Here is a 12,143-nt window from a genome sequence, read left to right as displayed (position 1 = left end):
TCTCAGTGTGCCTTTGTGTTTCACGTGTCATTGCCATCATATGTCTTTGCCTGTTACAATAGACAACTAAATAACACCCACATCTCATTGGCATTAGTGAGTTGAGAACTTCAATTGAAAAAGATTTTCAGGAAGATTGCTCACTTTTAATATCTTCATCACTTTAACATTTATGCCTCTTGTAATTAGGAATATTTAAGAAAAAACCCACCTATGACTCAAATTTTGAAAACGAATATAAGGTTTGATCTTAAAACCAAAGCCTATAATTGGCGAAATAGGTGTGAGTGTTCGCACTCTTTGGAGGACCTCTTGATATTCCTTCCTGATCCACAGTGGGGAAAGTGTTGCTGTCCATCCAATTAGAAAGCACATTATTGGGAACCAAAGGTACAATGGTGCTGGGTAGCACATTCAGGGTTATTTGTGGGAATTTCTAACCCAGGACAACTTCCCAAGGTCACCTAAGATGTTTCAGCCGATTCTTCCTGGAGCTACACTGGGCTTAACTGAGCGAATATATCCTCAGTTTACTCGTCAAAGCAATCACTACATTCAGGAAGCCCGATCTGCTATAAAAATGCAATAAATAAAACAGCAATCTACTCCATTAGAAACCTCCACAGAAATGACGTTGAGATTGTACATTCTATTAGGTAATTAATTTCACTGTTCTCTACACGATGTGCAGATTAATATCTGACAAAAGAGTGAAACATCCATAGATTTTGCAGGTACTATAATAAGCTATCTTTTTTAAAAAAGAGGTTTACAGAACAAACCCAGCGAGAATCTTTTTCTTTCCAATTTTTTGTGTGCCTATAAAAATCATAAATGGAATACACGCCCATTTTTTAATTAAAAGTGAGAGGAAAATATTAAGAAGAGAAAAGAAGTCCTCTGGTCATAGAAATGGCTAAGAGACCCCACCATGCTCTTTCCCACGTTTAATACTAGGACCCCCTGCCCTTTAGTGAGTACGCTGAAGCCCAGCCAGAGACAGTCTTCCCTAGGGGCTCCTGTAGCAAGATGAGGGTATCCAGTTCCAGATCACATTTCTAGAGGAAAGCCACTTAGCCCCCTTCCCCCCTCCCCCCCCAGGCTAGAACACAGACTGATGCTAGTGGACCAGCTTTGAACAAGAGGACAAGGACCACACCCCGGGGCATGGTGGAGAAACAAGTGTCCCTAGTGAGCTCTGAGGGCACAGCCTGCTACAGGCTCTGAACCACCTGCCTACCTCCAGGCTATTGTATGAGAAATAAATACTCTTCTGCTCTGATGGAGCACCCATATTTTTGGCATCTTTTTTACAGCATTTTAGCCTATTTCCCAACTTATACCACCTCTTACATTCTACTCTCCTAAAATGACCTAGTACCATCCAGTTGATTTTTTAAGCACTTAAAAATAGAGTTAATCTGTCTCTCTCTACATAATTTTGCATTCTTTTTGTTAGCTTGATATTTTACTTAATGTACTTTCTGTGCCATTAACAAATCATCCTCTTCATCAATCTTATAGGTCATTACTATAATGATGTTATTCATTGTCATTATGAGGGCATTACTCACTATCATTTTAAGGATATTCCCTAATGCAGTACAATAATACCAGTAAAACACACATTTGAGAGTAGTTTCTAAAATATATATTCCAAGAAGTAGAAAAGGAAGGATTGATATCTTTTTAAACAATTTCCTCTTTGTGAGTTGTTGATTTTTATTCATCTCTCTCTTGGCCAGGGTGGCTGCTCAACCAGTTTTTTTTTAAATGATGCATGAATAATATCTGTGTCTATATCTAACTGAAAAAGGCTTCTCATTGCTTTCACAGCTAAAAGACACATTTGCCTGGGTACAGATCTTGCATTATCCCCTTTTGCCTCAAAATTCTATGTTTTTTTTCAAAAATAAAATTTAATTTCTTCAATAAGATGATTATATGCTTATTAGAAAAACTTTGAGATTTTACCTGTTTCCTGAGGTAAGAGTGACTTGCTATAAACTTCCCTCTTAGAACAGCTTTTGCTGCATCTCATATATTTTGGGTCACTGTATTTTTGTTTTCATTTGCCCTCTGGTGGGCAGAGCCAGCCCTGGGGTCTCTGGCTGCAGGGCCCTGGGGGTCCCTGGTCTAGTGTCTATGCCATGGTGTCATGTGGGGTCAGGTCCTGGTGATTGGGCTTGCGTCCCCGCCAGTTAGTTCCTTGGCCTGAGGTGTCCCAGTACTGGTGCCTACAGGCTGGTGGGTGAGGTGGGGCTGGGTCCTGAGGCTAGTAAACTACAGGGAGGGGGGCTTCCCTGGTGGCGCAGTGGTTGAGTCCACCTGCCAATTCAGGGGACACGGGTTCGTGCCCCAGTCTGGGAAGATCCCACATGCTGTGGAGTGGCTAGGCCCATGAGCCATGGCCGCTGAGCCTGCGCGTCCGGAGCCTGTGCTCCACAATGGGAGAGGCCACAACAGTGAGAGGCCCGCATACTGCAAAAAAAAAAAAAAAACTACAGGGAGGGTCCCACAACATCACTTGTCATCACCAGGGTCCACATGGTAGAACGAGCTCCGTGAAGTGGCTGCTGCCAGTGTCTATGTCTCCAGGTGAGATGCAATTTCCTCCTGCTTCTCCAGGTGACTCTCCAAGATCAGCGGTACGTCTGACCCAGGCTCTATCCAAATTACTGCTTCTGCCCTGGGACCCAGGTCATGCAAGATTCTGTGTTCGCCCTTTCAGAGTGGAGTATATCTCCCTCAGCCCTCTGGGTCTCCCAAGAGTCAGCCCTGCTGACCTTTAAACCAAATGTTCTGGAGTCTCATATTCCTGGTGCAGGATCCCTGGGCTGCAGAGCTCGATGTGGGGCTCAGAACCCTCACTTCTTGAGGAGAACCTCTGCAATTGTAATTATTCTCCTGTCTGTTGGTCGCCCACCCAGGGGTGTGGGTCTTGACTATACCATGACTCTGCCCATCCTACCCATCTCACTGTGGTTCCTTCTTTATATCTTTAGTTGTAAGAGATTTTTCTGGTAGGTTCCAGTCTTTCTCATCAATAATTTCTCTGTAATAGCTGTAATTTTGGTGCATCCATGAGAGGAGGGGAGCTTAGGGTCTTCCTACTCGGCCATCTTGGGATCTTTCTAGTCTTTAATTTTGTTTGGCAGAATTGTGTAGTTTTCCTCATATAGAACTCATATATATTTTGTTAGATTTATACCTAAGTGTTTCATTTTTGAATGGCAATGCTGTGAAAGATTTTGTATCTTTAAAATTTTGAAAAGTAAATATATTCAATATTCTAAATTTTAAAAATTAAAATAAAACTGAAAACAATATGAAAGGAAAATGACAAAAATGAAAGATTGAGGGGCATCCCAGATCCCAACCTGCTTTGTCAAAGCACTGGATCATCCTCCAAAGACCCTTTCCTTTCAGGTCTAGCCCTGCCCTCCCCTCAGCCCCCTCCTGCTCTTGTCACTGACGTATCAATAATATTATATTTGGGGAGTGTTTTACTTTCTGTCCTCTGTCACCAAGTGCAGTATGATATCCTTAAGGGCAGTGACCATTTCTTCAACCTCTTTTGATCCCCAGCACTGAATACAGGCATACATATGGTAGGCTCTCTCAAAATATTTTAATAATAACAAGACTTTTGTTATTTAAGTATAAACCATGGCCATAATTTTCACAAACTGCTCCAAAACATCAGTCTGAATAATTTATAGCCTTCATGGATCTGTATAGGCTTTTAAAGTCCCATAAAATCAAAACAAACCTTATGTTTTAAAATATAGGTTGTAAACATAATGAAAATGTAAACAGATATGATTTTTAAAGTAATAAACATCGCAGCAGAGCACAAATCTGAATAAACAGTGCATTTCAGCTATAAAAAAGTAGTATAGATGGAAGGCAAAACTCTGGCCAACACAATTTGTAGTTTTCTACATGTACCACAGACTTCAAATGTCAACTCAAACTTTATCTGAAAGCTTATTGCTAATACTTCAAGCCATTTGCTGAAATGGCTTTCCATTAAAATATTTACTGCATTTCCCTATTTTACTTCTCTTTCTTAAAAAGGCAAACTCTCTGTTGAAATAAATATTTTCCAGACAATTTACATAAAGGATTAAGGGGCATCCATCTGTATAGTTCCAAGAAAGGTAAAGAAGAATATACAGTTGGTACAAGCCATAATATGAATTGTGGGGCACTTGGCCATACTCAGGCTGTAGCTGAGGCCACCAGGGTGGAGGAAAGTGGAATAAAACCTGTCTAAAAACATGTGTGTTTGTTAAAAAAAAAAAAACAACAAGAAACGTTGAGGGGGTCTGAGGCTGCCCTGTCAAGCCAAATCCACACAGGCCTTGGTATTCTCAACACCTCCAAACAGGCGCCTCCCCAGATGAAGAACGTTCACTGGGGTCTCACCGCGGAATTCATCACAAACTTCTCAGCACGCCATATCCATCTGTCTCCCACCTGTTTGCACACGTGCCCCCCACCCTTGGCCCATGTGGCCCCCTGCAGCCTCCCCACCTCTTCCGACCCACAGCCAGCCACCTGTCTGACCCTCCGAGCCTCATCTGAAATTACAGCTCCTTCAAAAAGCCTGGCTGATCCCACCTACCTCGCTTCTCTCCAAACCCTCAGACCCTTTTATGAGGTGTCGCCTGTCTCTTTGTTGCTGGTTCTTTGTGTGTACACGACTCATCCCTCTGTGGCTGGGGGCTACGTGGGAAGAAGGTCTGCTTTCTCATCATCACTAGAGTCCTGCCCGGAGGCTCAAAGACCCGTTTGCATATAGCAGATGCTCAACGCAAATTCATCAAACTCAGCTGCTTGGTAAATCTTTAAAGGGTCAATACGTGATGCATAATGAAAATGATTGCAGTAAGTTCAGAACTGACTGGCTTAGCGAAAGTGTGAATAAGGCATCAAAAGCTCATTGAAATATGAGGAACATGTACCACTCACCACCTTCTGTATCAGACGAGTAGCGTTTCCTTTCTCCGGGGTCACCCCGTGGTTTGCAGAGCTGACTCAGTCCTCTCCCAGCCGCTCTGCTCCGGCCCCGTCCACCACCCGGCACTGACAGCACCAACCTTTGAATACTTAGAGAGGCAGAAAGCCCCGTCAACTCCTCTCTTTGTCTGGACACAGGGCTATTCATGGAAACTGCACAGTCAAGGTACAAATGAGTGTCAGAGGAGAGGGTGAACAAAACAATTGATTACCTTTTTCTCCACAAGACCATGATTCCGAACAAAAAGCCTGATTATCAAACCACTGACACAAAAATAGAAGGAGCTGATGGCACCTTCTGATGATGAACTAGAGGTTTTCTGCTAAATTCATCCTGAGTGTTTCCTGCCCGGGCATCCAGGTACCATATGATTACACTTGATTGGCTGGCCTTTGGACCAGGGGGTGTTAATTTATAGATTAGCCACATAGTGGCTTATGAATGGGTTGTTGGGCTCCCTTGGGCATAAGCCTTTGGGAGCTCAAGGACTCTGGCCCACTGGGTTTGGAGAGCAATTTCTCTATCAGCTCAGAACAACCTGAGGAAGCATGTGCGGGCTTGGGAGAATGCCTCTGATGGTCTCGTCTTTTGATGGAATTCAGAAATCTGTTACCTCCAGCTGACCATTTCCAAAGCTTCAAACTGTCATAGCTTATTGAAGCCATGAGCTGGAATTGGTGTGCTCAGAACAAAGACAAGACGTATAAATCTTCATCCCTCTCATAAAGAAGTGCAGCACATTTTCTCAGCAGGCAAAGAGATGAAGTATTGCAACAGGGATGCTCTAGTGAGATCAAAAATATAGTTTTTACCTTTTCCTTTTTTTTTAAATACGGTTGTGGTTGCAAATATAGAGCAAGATGAAAATAATGTGTGCAGACAACCAAGAAGGTCAATAATTCTTTAAATTATTTTTGCCCTTTTTATTGATCTAAACGCAGGAAACAAGGAGTTTCATCTGAGTCTCAGGCAGAAACACTCAGCTCTCTTTGAAGGACTTGGTCCAAGTACAAAGTTAACATAGAAGAAAAGAAAATACAGAAAGTTCAGAAAGTGTGATGGATTATGGAACGCTCCTGCTTTGGGGGAGCAGATGGAAGTGTCCATCTGTTGGTCTGCCTTGCATGGGGTTCTAGGGTGGGCAGTGGCAGTCTACACCTCCTCACTGTTAACCTTGACCTTTGTTCTCTTGCTCAGCCTAATCTGTCTGCCTTTCACCCTGCAGAGTCTCCAAGTGTTCCTAATAGACTTTGTGCCTAGATTTTACATTATTTTTTTTCACATTTCTGTGTAGAATCCTCTCAATGTCAGAGAATGGGAAAATATAGGGTACAGCAGGGATGCAGAAAGATGAGGGTCTCTGGTTGGAGGATCAATCAAAGCAAACTTTTGGGAAAGCAGTTTTGGAAATGGTGCTGACTTTCGACTCAGACAGTCTGCTTCTGAGAATCCAGCCTAAGGAGCAAGCCCAGAATGTGAACACATGTTCAGTAGCAAGAAGCCCCCTGAAGCACCAGAGACAGTGCTGCTTCCCTGCCAGCTCCAAGCTTAGCAGGGGTGCAGCCCAGTCTCCAAGGAATGGTTGAGGAGGAAATCGATGACCTCCTGTGCTGATGGGTGCCTGTATTGGGCTGGTTCTCTAAGTAGACATGGAAATCAACGTGTATGTATGTGTCATGCACTTTGGAAGGCAGCCTGCTTTTTAATCTGCACTCCAGCCCTATGGGTTCTTACCATTACTATTGCTGTTTTCCAGCTGATAGAGGCATAAGAAGGTTACTTGAACCCATAAAACAAGCTAAGTACCCAAGTAGTTAGCAGAGCAGAGGTCTGCACCCAGGCATTTTGGTCCAGAGCTTGAGTATTTAACCACTTTCTTTTCCTGCAAAAGAATCTCCCACTGCACACGTGCAAACACACCCTCATTCAGACCCATGGCCGTAATGAGCCTTGAGTTCCCCCCAGAGAAAATGGCTGAGAGCTACTGGTCTAATAGGGAAGAGCTCAGGGTCATCAGGCTCCCACTGCCCCCTGGAACCGCCCCCCAGCCCCCAACCCCAATAGAGTGATGCTTCTTATGGTGATGTTTCTACCTACCTTAATAAACACTGTGCTCACCAGAAACAGAATGGAGATTTTTTTTTTTGTATGAATGAAAACCATGCAGGATATATGGATCTTCATTTTTATCATCAATTCATTCCTGAAACCTACTCTGAATAGGCACTGTGCTGTGGGGACCTAATGCATGAGTCCTTTAAGGAGCCCAGAGCCCCGTCTAGGAAAAAGGCAAGTAAGGAGATGATTCTAGTTCTCAGTGGGAATCTTGGAATGGGCACGAAACTGCAAATACTCAGGGGCTTCAAAGGTCATTAGCCCGTGTCATAGCCTCAGGTCCTGATTTTCCTTTTCTCAATGTCTTGCTCTCAATGTTTTTTCCTACAAGGTATCACTATCCTCAAAAGGCAGAATATATGTTAAGGTCTCATTAATGGAGGATTCTGGTTAGTTCATCCTGATTTAATGAACTCTTTTAGTACGTATTCATTGTATGTTAATATTTAAACCAATTGCTTCTCCACTAAGCATTTATCAATTAAGCCTTAGAGAAAAAGAAGGAGAAAGGAAAAACCAAGCTGGACATCTTTTTTTAAATTACAGATCATGTTTAAAGTGAAACACAAGGCAGAAAATATATTTTAAAGGCACATTAAGTAGACCAAGATGTCTGAAAAATTATTATATCACATGAAAATGTAACATCTGATATACTTTAGAATTCCTGGGCGGTCATCCAGCGTTAAAATATTTGCTTTGATCAGGAAAAACTATGTGTGTCTATCTGAACATATAATTCACAGAGCACTATTTGGTCCATTTCCAAGCAATAGTCTCATGGTAGCAATTTTAAAGTTAAGCCCCCATTCAAACAGAGGTTAAAATCCTGTTGTCCCCTTAGAAATGAGCTGATAGCTCAAAGGTGATGCAACTGGAAAAAAATGTCTATGACTTAAGGGCCTCTCATTACCCTCGATACGACTTGGGCTCCTCCTACCTTTCCAGAATACGGGAAGCAGTGAAGGGATCAGGACTCGTTACCCCAAAATGTGACACTTTGCCAAAAGGATGACTTGGAGCTGAAGGTAACCACGCTACAGCAGATGCAGGAAAAGCTCTCCATCCTTCCTGTCTCTGCCGGAAAGCAGGACATCCAGTTCCCCTTGTCGAGGTACCAACCCTTCCCTTTCCCACCGGGAGGAGAATAACCACCACCGCTGGAGACAGGAGGTCGGTCGGCACCAAGTTGGATCCGCACAAAATAACCTTACTGAGAACCCTTAGCCTCTGCTAGTTTCCGCACACACTTACCTTCCCACAACTTACCACCCCTGGGAGCCCAAACCCCGTTGCCTTTGTCTTATCACTTTTCTGTTGCGAGGTTTCTAAGCTCCAAATTCTAACACCCCTTTAGGTCACTCACGCCGGTTCTCCTGTGCATTTGTGTCTTGCATGTGTAAGTGAACACTGTTTTTTTTCCCTCCTGTTCATCTGTCTTTTAATATTTATTTATTTATTTATTTATTTGGCTGTGTTGGGTCTTCGTTTCTGTGCGAGGGCTTTCTCTAGTTGTGGCAAGCGGGGGCCACTCTTCATTGCGGTGCGCAGGCCTCTCACTGTCCCGGCCTCTTGTTGCGGAGCACAGGCTCCAGACGCGCAGGCTCAGTAGTTGTGGCTCACGGGCCTAGTTGCTCTGCGGCATGTGGGATCCTCCTGGACCGGGGCACGAACCTGTGTCCCCTGCATTGGCAGGCAGATTCTCAACCACTGCGCCACCAGGGAAGCCCCTCATCTGTCTTTTAACAGTTTGATTCACAGGCTTCAGCCGCTGAACCTAAGAAGGGAAAGGAAGACTGTTGTCCTTCCCCGACATCAGCAAGGACTTTTTTCAGCCAGGCCAGGTACAAAAGCACTTGGATGAGGGCAGTGGAGAGAAAAGGGCAGGGGGAAGCACTGAGTAGGCTCTGCTGTAGAAACACTCTGTGCGTACATTGCACGCACCTGTACAAGGTGGGGTCGCAGAAGTAGCCCAGCGGGGCTCTCAGAAAAGCATGGTCCGGAAGAAGTAATGGGAATGGCAGAGGAATTTGCATGCTTTTCACACCCTGCTGCTTTCTGTCTCTGCGGCTTTGGCCTTCCTACCCGGCACCTAGGCATCCTCATCAGTGAAAAGGTAACCACATTTGAATCACACAGCTGTGATGAGGGCAGAGCTGCAGCTGTGCAGGTAACACGCCAGCTCCCCTCCCACCTTCTCCTCTTCCCAGATTTCCCGAGGAGGTGGGATTCCCAAAGGCAGCGAGAGGAGGATTCATCGTGAGTTCTGACTCCAGGAAAATGCATCAGCTACGGAAGTTATGAAATAACAACACAAGCACCACATTCCCGCTCAGGCTGCTTGTCACTTTTCAGAGCAGAGCCATGTCTGTTACAGCATCAGATCCTGGAGCAATCCTCCTGCATGATCCTAAAAGACGAATCCCCCAGAGACGACAGAGCGGATTTAGAGGTGACAAGTGGGGAGATGTGGGCACGGCTAGGCAGGAAGCTGGTGGTGGAGGATATAAGCACAGAAAGGGGGGAAAATGCCTCTTCAATGTTTCATTTCCTGGGAGGTGACCGGACTGGCACAGCCAGGGTCTGGGCGTGCGTTTGTGAGAAGCGCACAAAAGGAATGAGCTCAGGAGATGCGCCGGGGACAGCGTTTGAAGGAAAAGGGAACGATTGCGCCGGGTCTCCACCACTTCCCTAAAAAGAGCTTTCTCGTATGCCCGCCTCCCCTCCATCCTTCAGCTCCGCCCCACCGCATGCCAAAGTCTGGTGCGAAGGCTTTTCTGGGGGTAAGAAGTCTGGTGCGAAGGCTTTTCTGGGGGTAAGAAATGCAAGAGCAGGAGGCAAGGCTGGTGATGGGACGTGGAGGCTGCCAAGGATGGTCCAAGGCTGCTGTGTTGATAGAAAATAAAGACACTTTAATTTGTTCACGCTTGGCCGCTGCAGAAAGGTGAGGCCCTGAATAGGCTAAATAAGGAGAACTTCTCTTATTTCTAAAGCGTGGGAGACCCTGCAGGGCATAGGGTCAGTGAAAGCCAAGCTCCCCACCCGTGAGTTCAGTCCCAGTGGAATTTGTTATTTCGCCTGCACGGCACCCAGCGTTGAGACACTTCCAGAAACCCATTAATGAAGACAGGGACTGGATTTGCATAGCAGCTTGGAAGAATATGACAAAAAATCTTTTTAATATCTAAAACAGAGAATACCCAAAGTCTGATGAAAGACTGTGCCTCTTCATCAAAGCAGATGATGCATGAACCTGTGGATTTAAGTGGGGTCTAACTAAGTGTTGGTGGCCAGTGGGTGGCACCACAGAGGCCTCCCCTGCCCACCTGGGAGCCACATCGCGCAGCCCAGTGAGTGACACTTCCTCTGGACATCCTTGCAGAGAAGCTGCCTTTCCTTGTTCTCTCTCTCTCTTTTTTTTGTTAATAGAGAACCCACAGTTCAATTTTATTCAGAGCAAAGAAAAAAGAACTTTTGATCATACTAGAAGAAACTGAGCCATAAGTTTGGAATCTGTACTGAAACTACACATGAAATGAGGACAACATTCTGCTAATACACCTGATTTGTTGCTGCATTTGTGGACTGTTTTTCTAATATTAACAATTATAAACAAAGCAGTGCAACTAGTATTTGGAACAATCCTTACAGTGTTACAGCATCGACACAAAATTTTACTTCACACCACTGGTTCTCTTTGCATATCTGGGCTTCTTCTTCTTCAGTAAAATCATTTTTGATATTGAATGTCTTTCAAATCTCCTCAGGAGTTTCCCCCCTTGATCATATCGGCAACAGTCTTGCAGGTAACATCAAGCAAATATTTGATGTCTAAGTAGTTTGCTGTCTTTTTTTAATATTGCTGCATTAACATTTGCAAGGGGACTGGATCATCATCTCCTTCATCTTCCATTCTCAAATCTTCCAACATGGTCTTAATAGACACAGATTATTTCACTATTTCAACATCAACTTCAAATATCTCTCCATCAGAGCTCTGCAACTTTATTGAAGGCATGGTGTTAGGACTCAAGGAGATGGAGGGCCAGAGGCTGATGAGAGCAGGGCAGCATCTGCAAAAAGAAAAACAGAAAAGCGGAGAACAAAGCCAACCCTTTCCTTGTTCTTAATTGTGCCCCCTAAGTGCAGTGTCCCATCAGTCAGGCATTCTTTTCAGTACAGATCCTGGTACTTCATCAGTGGTTAGAGGTTATTTCTGTTGCTTTGAGACAGTTTTCAGAATGGTTGTAAAAGGCAGGTATGCATCTGGGGAAAGCCATCCTTCCCAAGGACACTGGTCTGTCTTTTCTAAAAGGTGAGCAGCTGTAAACATGGGGGTAGCACAGCCCCTTCTTCAGCAGGGGAGGTGGAAACAGAGAAGCTCCACATTGTAATAATAACTCATCAGGGAAGCACCGGTTTGGGGTTTAGTGAGAGCTTGACTCATCATTTTCTCTCACTTTTACATGTTTTTTCTTTTATGTAATACATTCTATAAATGTAATATATGTTCATTGTAAAAAATAAAATCTTAATGTATACAATGTAAAAATCGAGTATCAAATTAACCTATAAATAACCCCTCAAAGATTATGACAGTTAATCATTGGGTGGATTTTCTTCCAATTCTTTAGCACTTGCTTTTAAATATCAGTATCAGGGTAGAGTTTTTGGTCATTATTTCTTAATTTAACTCCTTCTCAAGAGTAATTGTCTATGCTTTCATATATTTTTCTACAGTGTCAATGTTAAAGGCTACACAACATTCCATTGTATCCACTGAACAGATATATCAGCATGATTTTTGACTAAGACCCTATCTTGGAGTATTTAAGTTGTTTCCCTTTTTTGTTTTTTAATATATGGTATTTTAAAATAAGTATTCATATATGTGAATACTTGCCTCATTTTTGAACTATTTCCTTATAGCAGATTTCTAGAGCTGGAGTTTCAGGATCAAACACATGGGGCTTCTATTTAAGGCTCAGGTGGGTCCTCAGCT

This window comes from Hyperoodon ampullatus (assembly GCF_949752795.1).
Source record: "Hyperoodon ampullatus genome assembly, chromosome: 15".
Taxonomy (NCBI): domain Eukaryota; kingdom Metazoa; phylum Chordata; class Mammalia; order Artiodactyla; family Ziphiidae; genus Hyperoodon; species Hyperoodon ampullatus.
This window is presented reverse-complemented; position numbering follows the sequence as displayed.